The sequence below is a fragment of the Apodemus sylvaticus genome, chromosome 4 (genome assembly GCF_947179515.1).
Source record: "Apodemus sylvaticus chromosome 4, mApoSyl1.1, whole genome shotgun sequence".
Lineage (NCBI taxonomy): Eukaryota > Metazoa > Chordata > Mammalia > Rodentia > Muridae > Apodemus > Apodemus sylvaticus.
The window spans coordinates 148,525,684-148,537,798 of record NC_067475.1 but is presented as its reverse complement, the minus strand read 5'-3'; the positions used below and the strand labels follow the sequence as shown (position 1 = coordinate 148,537,798).

The window sequence follows — 12,115 nt, the reverse complement described above, 5'->3', positions numbered from 1 at the left end:
GTAAAGAATAAGCAAGCCTCACAGTACTAAAGACCTGCACCAATGTCAGGGTGCAATGTCAATGAAGGTTGGAGAGGAAACCAGAAATAGGATCTAAACATGTAGACAGATGTCTGTGTGTCTGTTGATGCCATCAATACATTTCTGTCAGTTCTTAAATAAAATAATAGTTCCTCCAACAGAAATATGTCTAACATTGCAGCCTATTTTAGTTAATTTTCTGGTTGGTATCAAAAAGTACCTTGACCTCTCCAAAACAAACAAAAGCAAACAACTACCACTACCACCACTACAAAAACCTTGGAGTGAAGGGTTTATTTGGCTTACAAGTCCAGATTATGTTCCATGTCCTGAGAAAGTGGCCGGCATTTGAAGCACTACATTACCTCCACAGTCAAGAACTTGCTTGATGTTTAGCCCTATCTCTATCTACACTTGCACATTCCCAGAGAAGTGTAGGGAACAGTTGTCCACAGTCGGCTGATGATTCCATGTAAAGTAAGGTAGTCAGGAGATCCCCAAGTAGACATCCACAGAAGCCTTTCTTCTAGGTGAGTCTATAGTGTATCAAACAGACAATTAAAACTAACCACCCCAAGTCCCACACAATTCTAAATGTCCTATATGCTTTCTTTTTATTTATGGACAGAAACACAGCACAGAATCTCTGTATTTTTAAGGCACAATTCTTTGTATGCCACAGTGAATGTACCTGTGTGTGAAGCTAAATGTTTTACACACCCCAATTGTCCTCAGTGAAACTGGAATTTAATCAACAGTGTCAGAGAAACGATTCAGTTAGCTTTATATTTTCTCCATAAAAAAACTTCAAGATTATTGCTCTATAAAGATCCAATCACAGATGTGCAGCCAGAAATGCAAAGAACTGATAGAGGTATGCAAGACATATAAAAATACATTATGAGAATAAAGGGTGTTTTTAAGTTTTCAAAGAAATTAATTTTATTTTTAAACAGACACTTTGACTTTAATTTGCTTTACAACTGAACAATATGTTTAAAAAATGATGTTTCTCTTTTAAATTACTAATCTTTAAATTGTATGACACATGGATCCATTTGAGGACAGAAAGCAGTGATGAAACCCAAGGTCATTATTTTTGTTGAGAGCCCAAATAATTCCATATATGAAGTACATGTCTGATGCTGTGTAAAGCCAATCATCAGCAGAAAGAAAGACATTGTTTCTTTTACAACCATTTTTTCCTCATGGAATCATGTACACACTTTTTTTTTAAGTTTGTTTTACTTATTCTTTTTTATTTTTTTTAATATTTTTATTTTCTATATTCTTTGTTTACATTCCAAATGATTTCCCCTTTCCCGGATCCCCCCTCCCCATATGTCCCATAAACCTTCTTCTCTCCATCCATTCTCCAATCACCTCCCTCCTTTTTCTCTGTCCTTATATTCCCCTCCAAGGCTAGATCAATCCTTTCCAGGATCAGGACCCTCTCCATACTTCTTTATGGGAGTCATTTGTTATGCGATTTGTGCCTTGGGTATTCAGGGCTTCTGGACTAATTAATTAGTACACACTTCTGAGACATCTTGGTTCTTATGGCTAACAGAATTCCCCCTTCCACAGCAATTCATGATGCTCACCTGCGAATTTTCCTCAACATGGCTGTGACTCAGAAATTACCCCAAATGTATTATAGTACCTAAAATCTTCATACTGTTTGGAGTAATATGTATTTAGCATTTGAACATGTACCTTGGGTTTAGTTTATTTTTGGAAAGAATATTTAGATGCAATCTTGGTTTTAAGTCAAAGCTGACTTAAATGAACAATCTTTAATTTTTTTCCTTAAAGGTATAATAAAAGAGTGCATGGGAAGTGGTTGTATGATGAAGCATCTTTCCTCTAATAAACTTTTTAAGTATAAACACATCTCAAAAAGATACTAAAATTAAGTAAGACAAGAAAAAAAGAAATTGCACAGTATTATATCTATTCTATTATGTAAATTGACAAAAATATTTTTCAAGTGTTTATTACAGCCAGTGCTAAGAAAATAATTCGATTTTCAGATCCGTTGATACAGCTCATGAAATATCTTATAAATGTAATTGCAGTTACACCCAGAGAAAATAATCCCAAAATACCTGCAGAGTAACTCATTTGCCAAGTTTCACCAAGTATTTAAACAATTTTTTGAAATTATTTATCCTCTAGTTAAAAGATTATAGTAGAAGAGGGAGACCAAGCAAGAGAGAGGGAGAGAGAGAGGGAAAGAGAGTAGGAGGAGACAGAGAGGGAAGGGGAGGGGGAGACAAAAAGAGAGGGAGAGGGGGAGACAGAGAGAGGGGGGAGGGAGGAGGGAGAGAGGAAGACTCTAGCACATCCAGAAGTCATGGACTCTACCCACCACTGTTTAAGCTCCATCCTACATCTGGTCCATACTTACACCTGCAGTTGCAGATGGCACAATGCACCTCACCCAACAGCCGAGGAGCAAGACTGTGACCTTAAACACAATCTCATGAAGATGATAGAGGCCTTTAAATAAGATTAAAATAATTCCCTTAAGGAAATACAAGAAACACAATCAAACAGGTAGAAGCCCTTAAAAAGGAAACAAATAAATCCCTTAAAGGAATACAGGAAAATACAATCAAATGGGTAAAGGAAATGAATAAAATGGTCCAAGACCTAAAATGGAAACAAAAGCAAATGAAGGCTTTGTTTCCATACAAGGAATGGGAGAGAGAATCTCAGGCATTGAAGATTCAATAGAAGAAACTGATACATTGGTCAAAGAAAATACCAAATGTAAAAAGATCCTAACTCAAGACATTCAGGAAATTTGGAACACTATGAAAAAGACAAAACCTAGGAATAATAGGGGTAGAAGAGGGTGAAGATTCTCAGTTCAAAGGGCAAGAAAACATCTTCAACAAAATCATAAAATTAAACTTTCCTAAACTAAAGAAAGAGATGGGTATAAACATACAAACAGTTTACAAAATACCAAATACATTAGACCAGAAAAGAGAATCCTCCCACCTCATAAAAAAATCAGAATATTAAATGGACAGAGAGAAGAAAGAGTATTAAAACCTACAAGGGACAAAGGCTAAATAAAATAAAAAGTCAGACCTATAAGAATGCTTCACCATACCTCAAGGACATGGATTCCAGTTTGTTCTTAACAGCTTTATTAGTAAGAGTCAGAAACAGGAAACAACCCAAACTTCCCTCAACCAATGAATGGATACAGAAAACGTGGTTCATTTACACAATGGAATATCATTTGGCTATAAAAAACAGACATTATGAATTGTGCAGGTAAATGGATAGAAATAGAAAATATCATTTGGAGTAGTTACCCAGACCCAAAAGGTCACACATACATGTACTCGCTGATATGTAGATTTTATCCATAAGGCACAGAGTACCATGATATACCCCACAGACCCAGTCCCAACTGAGGATGCTTGCATCACACTTAGAACGGGGGAACAAAATAGCCATTGGAGGCAGAGGAAAGGAAGGAAGTGGGTAGGAGAGGAAAGGTGGGATGGAATGGGGGACAGAAACAGGTGTGGAGAGACAAGCTAGAGACCCAGAGGGCCAGACTGATGAACCAAAATCTGTAGCTTCCAGGAGTGGAGGTGTCAGAAGAGTCCTTGAGAAGACCCAGAGAACTGAGAGGGGAAGGCACCAAGGAAGTAATGTGGGAGACTTTAGCTGAGATGCCTAATAGTGAGGACATTGAACCTGAAGTGTCCACCCCCTGAGGCCAATAGAGGGATATGGACAACGACCCACCCACAACACTTTCAACCCAAAATTTGTCCTATCTAAAAGAAATGCAGGGACAAAGATCAAGCAGAGACTGAAGGAATGGCCAGCCAATAACTGGCCCAACTTGAAACTCATCTATCCAACGGGCAAATTCCAATCCCTGATAGTATGACTGATACTCTGTTTATGCTTACAAACGGGAGCTTAGCACAACTGTCTTTCTTCTGAGAGGCTCTACACAGCAGCTGACTGAAATGGATGCAGATACCCACAGTGAAACATTAGACAGAGGTTGGGGCCTTTTATGGAAGAGTTGAGGGAAGGATTGAAAGCCCTGAAGGGGAAGGACGTGTCACAGGATGATCAGCAGACCTGGGCATCTGGGAGCTCTCAGGGACTGGGCCAACAATCAAAGAATATACATGTGGTGGAACGAGGCCTCATTCTGCATGTGGGCTCCCCAAACAGGTGTGGAGGCTCTCCCTAAAGGTGTAGTCTGACTATGTTATCTGTTCCCCAACAGTGATGCCTTGCCTGGCCTCAGTGGGTAAGGATGCATGTACTCTGGCAGAGACTTTATTCGACAGGGTTGGAGGTGGGGTGGGATACCCAGTGGGCATGAGTGGGCATGCCCTCTCATAGGAGAAGAAGAGGAGGAGATTGGGGAGAGTCTCCAGGGGGGATCTGGAGGGGGTTTCATTTGTGATGTAAGCAAATAAATATAAATTAAAAAAAAACATGATGAGAAAGGTTCTTTGCATGAGTACAACTTATCAAATATCTTAAACTTTTTTCTGTTCTTTTCTTTTGTCTTTTTGAGATGGGGTTTATCTCTGTGGCCCTAGCTGTCCTGGAACTTGCTCTATAGACCAGGTTAACCTAAAATTCAGAGATTTACCTGCCTTTGCCTCCTGGGTGCTAAGCCTTATGTTGTGCGCTGCTAGCACCAGACTTTTGTAGTCTATTTAGACTTGTATTTTGTATTAGACTTGTATTAGTATTTACTGTTGAATTTACCTTCTGAGACAATTAAGTATGAAATGGAATTGCTCATCCCAATATGAGCCCTCATGGCATTCTCACAATTTATTTCAAGGTTTTATGTATCTCTCCAGGATGAACTATTTAATATTCTGCAATAATCATGCTGGAGAAGTGTTTTGATTAGAGTTTCCATTGGAGTGAAGAGACACCATGACTAAGACATGGTGACATTAAATGTCCTCTTATAAAGGGCATTTAATTGGGGCTGGCTTACAGGTTCTGAGGATCAGTCCATTATCACCAAAGCAAGAAGCATAGCAGCATCCAGGCTGGCATGGTGCTGAAGGAGCTGAGGGTTCTACACTTCATCCAAAGGAAGCCAAGAGCAGCCTGTTTTTAGGCAGCTAGAAGGAAGGCCTCAAAGTTCACCCCACAATGACACAGGTCCTCCTACAAGACCTCACCTCATAACAGTAGCACTCCCTACGGGCCAAGCATATTCAAACACCACAAGAACCAAGCCAGGATTTGGATTGTTGTCTTGGAATGAGTGCAACTGCCTAGTAACCGTGATGCTATCTATTAGTTGATGCAGTGTGGAGAGACATGCATAACTCCGTGGTATTGAATAGAATTGCCACAATTCAGCATGGGAGGGATGTGCACAGTTATATCTGATTGGACACAGATTCCACAATATGACATGAGAGAGGAGCATGCAATTGCAATATTAGTAAGAATTGCCACCACTTAAAAAATACGCATACATAATTTTAAGAGTGAGGTAAACATTTCAAAATTAGGACATGGTAAGCATGATTTTCTCTCTTCTGTGTGTTTTCATATTTTTTGGCTATGTGACTTAATAGCAATCATAACTGTCTCCCACAATCAGCTCACCCCCCTTACCATTTGGCTTCCATGGGCTGCAGAGAGCCACTTCGCCACAACATTGTTTCAGAGTACATACCAAGTCAAGCTTTATCATAAACACAGTGTGCAGTGCCATTGGGGAGCTTAAGGAAGGGAGCAGATGTGCTCTGCTTTCATTTTGTATAAACCGATTGGTATGTGCAACTGCCTGAAGATTGGGTTGAACAAGGCTGAGAGAAGAAATGTGGACCCTATTAGATCTGCATCTGCTTTCTTCGGGCATTCTGGTTTCATGTACTCAGCCTCAAAAGACAGAAAAGGATTTGCTATTTACTTCAGTGAAAGCACATTTATATATCTATAGGAAAACACCTGTGTGGGGGTGTTAAGGGGTACGAGACACGAAACAGGGTAGGAATTGAAAATGGACATGGGAATTAGCTGAGTCTCTGGAGCACAGCTCTGCCTCCAATCTAAGCAAGACAGTTGGCTACAGACTAACTCTGTCAAATTCATATCCAGAAAAACATAGGCCTAATCCCCTTTAAATTTTTTAATTTCTCCTCATTTAGTTCACCTACTGTGTGCATACTTCTTGCTTGTGAGACAATTTTCCTAAAATAACATTTTTTCATTACATATGTACAATGCTAAGTGGTTTCACAAAGAGACCAGCTATTTTTGTGGCTTTTCTTTTGTAAGGCCATATCTTCCTTGTCATAGCCCTTTGCCCTTGAACATTTTTCTCAAGATAAAGGAATTAATATTTTCATCCATGAAGTTGCATTCCTCATATTCATGGGGATTTTAAAGTTTAGAATCCCCTAAAGTATAATATTTGAGCTAGAAATTTCCCAGTAATATTCTTTCTCTGTAAAAATAATCTTTAATAATAGATCTTACCATTAATATGTAACTTATACTGCAATCCTTCAGGCTGAAATTTATGAGAATTTCCCAAGAGAATACCTGCATAATAATTTTTGAAAAGACACTTAAACTCTAAACTTACACATAAAACGTACCCTAAGGTTAATTTATCTAACAATTCATTTCCCAAACAGATCCTCTAACTTCCTTTCTCTTGATTATTACTTTTCCTTTTTTTTTTTTTTAAGAAAAATGCATGTTTCACTTACTGATAACATTATCAGGGCATGTGATACTAGAGTTGAAATCTTTTTCAGTTTCTAAAAATATCACCTTTGAAAGACTGTCATGGGAATGTGCACTTGTGTTTTCAGTAGCACACACCTCTGTGTGCATGCAGAAACCAAAGAAAACAGTTGGATGTTTTCTTCTTTCTGTCCATATTCCTTTGAGGCAGGTTCTCTCTCTGAACTTGGAACTCATATATGTCATATTTTTGGGTTTGTTTGTTTGTTTGTTTAAATCAAAAGAAGAGAAGACTGAATGATCCTTCTGACTCATCCACATGATAAGCAAATGCAAGGCCATATTCAGCTTGTTATAAAGGTACTGGTGATTGTACAGGTCCTTACAGTTGCGCAGAAAATAACCTTAACTAACAAGCCATCTCTCAACCTTACAAGTCCTGTATTTGAAAAGTGGTGAAGGATATCCTAATTAAATTGTTGACTTATATATAATTAAAAAAGTTTTATGTGTTAAATCATTTTTGTGCAGGGTGATAATTATAGATCTATTTGCATTCTACATGCAGACATTCAGTTAGACTACCACCATTAGACGAAGATGCATTGTTTTCAATGTGTTTTCTCTTTTGTGGTTTTGTTTGTTTGTTTGTGTCAAATATCAGGTGTCTATGTGTTTGGATATTTGAATCAAACCCATTGATCAGTGTCTGTTTCTATGTCAATAACATGCAGCATTTATTACTATTGTTCTATAATACAGCTTGGAATCAAGGACAATGATATATCTGGATCTTCTATTGTTCAGGATTGTTTTAGTTATCCTGTGTTATTTGATTTTTCCAAATGAAGTTGAGAGTTGTCTTTTAAAGGTCTATGAAGAATTGTTCTAGAAGTTTGAGGGGAATCGTGCTGAATCTCTAGATTGCCTTGGTAAGATGGCTTTTTTTTTACTATGTTGACCATACTGATACATGAGCATGGAAGATCTATTCATCTTCTGATATCTTTGTTTACTTTCTTTCTTCAAAGACTTGAAGGTTTGTCATACAACTCATTTAGTTGCCTAGTTAGAGGTATGTCAAGATATTTTATATTGCTTGAGGCTATTGTGAACAGTGTTGTTTCCTGATATTTATCTCAGCCTATTTTTCATTTGTATATATAAGAGCTACTGTATTTGTTGTTGTTTTAGATAATTTTGTATCTAGCCACTTTACTAAAGGTATTTATCAGCTATAGGATTTTTCTACTAAAATCTTTATAGTGATTTATGTATGCTATCATATCATCTGTGAATAGCTATACTTTGGCTTCTTTCTTTCCAATTTTTATCAGCTTGAACTTTTTTTGTTGTCTTATTCCTTTAACTAGAACTGCAAGTTGAATAGAAATTGAGAGAGTGAACAGCCTTGTCTTATTCCTGATTTTAATTGTGAAGCTGCTTTGAGTTTTTCTCTATTTAATTAATGGGGATTAAAGGCTTGCTGTAAATTGCCTTTACTATGTCCCTTGTAACCTGTTCTCTCCAAGACTTTTATCATAAAGGAGTGCTGAATTTTGTCAAGGGTTTTTCTGAATCCAATGAGAACAATAACATGTTATTTTTCTTTCAGTTTGTTTATATTGAGTATTATGTTGAAGCATTTTTCAGTGTTGATCCATCTTGGCATCTCTAAGAAGAAGCCTACTTTGTCATGGTGGATGATCTTTTTGATGTGTTCTTTGATTTAGTTTGCAAGTATTTTGCCTATATGTCTGTTAGGGAAATTGGTTTGTAGTTGTATTTGGGGCATAGATGTTCAGAATTGAGATATCCTCCTGGTAGATGTTTCCTTTGATGAGAAAGAAGTGATCTTCCCTGACTCAATTGGAAATCTATTTTATTAGAATGACTTCCAGCTTGTTTCTTTGATTTATTTGCTTGGAAAATCTTTACCAGCTGTTTATACTGAGACAGTGACTCTCTTTGTTGTTGAAATATGTTTCTTTTATACAGCAAAATTATGGATTCTGTTTATGCCTCCATGCTCTTAGCCTCTATTTTTTACTGGGGAATTCAGTCCATTGGTAGTAAAGATATTAATATCAATAATATTAATATTATTATTATTAATAATATTAATATTATTGATATTAATGACAAATAACTTATCTCCTGTTAATTTTATGTTGGTGGTGGTTGAGTGCGTGTTTCTCTTCTAGTGGTTTTAATGATATGAAATTATTTACTTCTTGGGTTTTCTTGAGTATAGTTAGCCTCACTTGGGTTGGAGTTTTCCTTCTAGTATCCTCTGCTGGGTAAATGGAAAGGTATTATTTGAATTTGGTTTTGTCATGGAATATCTTGGTTTCTCCATCTATGGTGATTGAATGTTTTCCTGAGAACAGTCTGGGCTGACATTTGTGGTCTCTTAGGGTCTGTCAGACCTCTACACAGGCCCTTCTAGCTTTCAGAGTCTGAGGTAAGAAATTGAGTGTAAATATGATAGGTCTGCCTTTATATGTTAGTTGGCCTATTTGCCTTGCTGCTTATAAAATTCATTCTTTCTTTCTTGTTTATATTTAGTGTTTTGATTATTTTGTGAATGGAAAATTTTCTTTTCTGGCCAAATTTGTTTGGTGTTCTGTAAGCTTCTTTTACCTTTGTAAGCACCTTTTCCTTTAGGTTGGGACATTTTCTTCTATGATTTTGTTGAAGATGTTTTCTGGGACATTGAACTGGGAATCTTCCCTTCCTTTTCCTATTATTCTTAGGATTGGGTTTTTCATAGTGTCCCAAATTTCCTGGATGTTTTATGTCACAAACATTTTAGATTTTGCAATTTCTCAGACTAATGTATTGATTTATTCTATCATACCTTTATCTGAGATTCTCTTTTCCATCTCCTGTATTTTGTCAGTGATGCTTATATCTGTAGTTCCTGTTCTTTCCTAGATTTTTCCAGCCACAGGATTACCTCAGTTTTTGCTTTCTTTATTGCACTTATTTCCTTTTCAGGACACAGGAAGTTTTATTCATGTCTTTCACCTATTTGATTACAGTTTTCTGCATTTCTTTACATTATTTGATCCTCTTTTTATGCCTCTTCCCTGTTTGAAATTTTCTTAAGAGATTTAGTCATGTCCTCTTTAAAGTCTTCTATCATCTTTGTAAGATTGGATTTAAGACCCTGTTATTCTGCTTCATTAGTTTCAATAGGATATCAAATGTTTGTTATTGAAGGATAGCTGAGCTCTGGTGGTGCCATATTGTCCTAGGTCTTATTGACCGTGCTCTTACGAGTCATTTAAGCCTCTGGTTTTCCCTGGTGTTGGCTGGATAATCCTGATGGGAGGATGACTTCTCCAGAAGGTTAGGGGAGCTGTGGAGCTGACGGTGGAGGTCAGAGTGCCAGACTCTGCTGGCTATGCCCCAGGCTGTATAGAGGATAGACCCTAATTCAAAGGGTGTGTTCCCTAGTCAGACCCAACTGGGATGGCAGGTCAAACTGATAGTTGGGCAAGGTTCCATGCTGGTTAGTTTTGGGGCCCCCAAAGATTTCCACAGGGAGGCTGGACCTTTTGGAACCCCAGAAGATTCCTCTGTACCACAGAGCAGGCCCAGAGCCATACAAAGGGGTCAGTTGTGTGCCACTCACCTCTGCAGGCTGTGTTAGGTGGACCCACTGAGATGGTGGGAGATCCGAGTAGGATGGGGGATCTGGCACTGTTCTAAGCTGGTCAGTTTGGGGGCTCGGAAGGATTCTATGAGAAGGTAGAATGCTCTTGGAGTCCCACAGGTTTCCTCCAAACTAAAGAGCAAGCCCAGAGCCAGACCATCTATTTTGGTGTTTGTTCGTTTGTTTGTTTTATGTAGGCATTTAGTGCCATGAACTTTCTTTTTAGAGCAGACTCTGCTGTGTCTATGTTTGTCTATGTGTTTATAAATTTTCATTACATTCTAGAAAGTCCTTAAATTCTTTATGTCTATCTTGGCCCAGTTTTCTTTCAACACAGAATTCTTCAGTTTTCATGATTGTAGGTTTTCGGTGCCGGCCTGAAAAGAGCAGGAGGAAGTGGTGGCCTTGGGAAGATGGCTCCTTCTCCTACCAAACACAAGGCCCGCTATGATGAGAAGTTCAAGGATCAATCTAAAGATAAAGAGGCCACTAAAGAGTCAAGTGGGAAGGATCGTGGCAGAGATAAGACTCTGAAGCGACTCAGCGCTTCAAGCAGAAACAGCAGCACCTGACCTAGGTCCAGCTCAGCCTTCAGCTCGGGCTCCAGCCTCATCACAAGTTTCATCCTCTGCATCCAGCCGCTCAGAAAGCTCCAGCACATCCGGAAGCTCCAGTTCTAGCAGCTCCTCTGGCGCCCCTAGCCGGCCCGGAGCAGGCACAACAACAGGAGGTATTCCAGCTCCAAATCCAAGCCATCATGAAAGTGATGGAAAACTGAAGAAAGGCGGAGCTCTTCACCTAAACCCACCAAAGTGCACCGTGGGAGGCTCACCAGGAACGCGACCAATGATCATCTCATGGAAATATTTTCTATTTATGGGAAAATTAAAATGATTGACATGCCTGTAGAAAGGATGTATCCTCATCTATCCAAAGGCTATGCAAATGTGGAATTTGAGAATCCAGATGAAGCAGAGAAGGCACTGAACCACGTGGATGGAGGACAAATTGATGGCCAAGAGATCATTGCTACTGCTGTGTTGGCACCCTCGCCTCGGCCACTGCCTTAGCGTTTCAGCCCACCCAGGAAAATGCTTCCACCCCCTCCCATGTGGCGTAGGTCACCCCCACAGATAAGGAGAAGGTCTCGATTCCCAAGACACAGGTCACCTGTGCATAGCAAGTCTAGATCACCTGGCGGCCGCCACTGTAGGAGCGGATCCAGCTTATCCTCCTGAGAAGCAGGGGTATTGATTCTTACCTCTGTAACTTACATTCCCCGGCCTCAGCTTTGTCCTTTTCTCTAGCCAAATGAGGATCTTTAGGGAAGGATCCCTTACCAGTGTAGCCTTTGAAGACAGCAATGGAGACAGTTTCTCCGCAGGAGGGTTCTGGCTTGTAGAGGTACTGTTGATTCAGGATGGTTCCGTAGATGTACCCTGTAGTTTTCTGGCTACCTCTTCAGTTCTCGATAGTCTGGTAGCAAAGACAACTGGAACCTGTGGCAGCACACCATTTTCCACAGATGACCCAGAACCAGTCAGGCAACCTAGTCAAGTGCTTGCTGTTGCTGTGCCACACCCGTGTGTGTGTGTGTGTGTGTGTACACACGTGCGTGATTTATCTTTTGGTTTTGGTGGTGTAAAATTATTTATTTCCTGTGTTATCATGGGAGAATTTTACCTCCTTAGGTCACAGTTTTCCTTCTAG

At 39.1% G+C, this 12,115-nt stretch overlaps 1 pseudogene; it reads left to right on the top strand.

Annotated features, from left to right (window-relative positions):
* Positions 1-10,818: 10,818 nt before the first annotated feature.
* Positions 10,819-11,643, top strand: LOC127682413 (RNA-binding protein with serine-rich domain 1-like; annotated as a pseudogene).
* Positions 11,644-12,115: the final 472 nt, after the last annotated feature.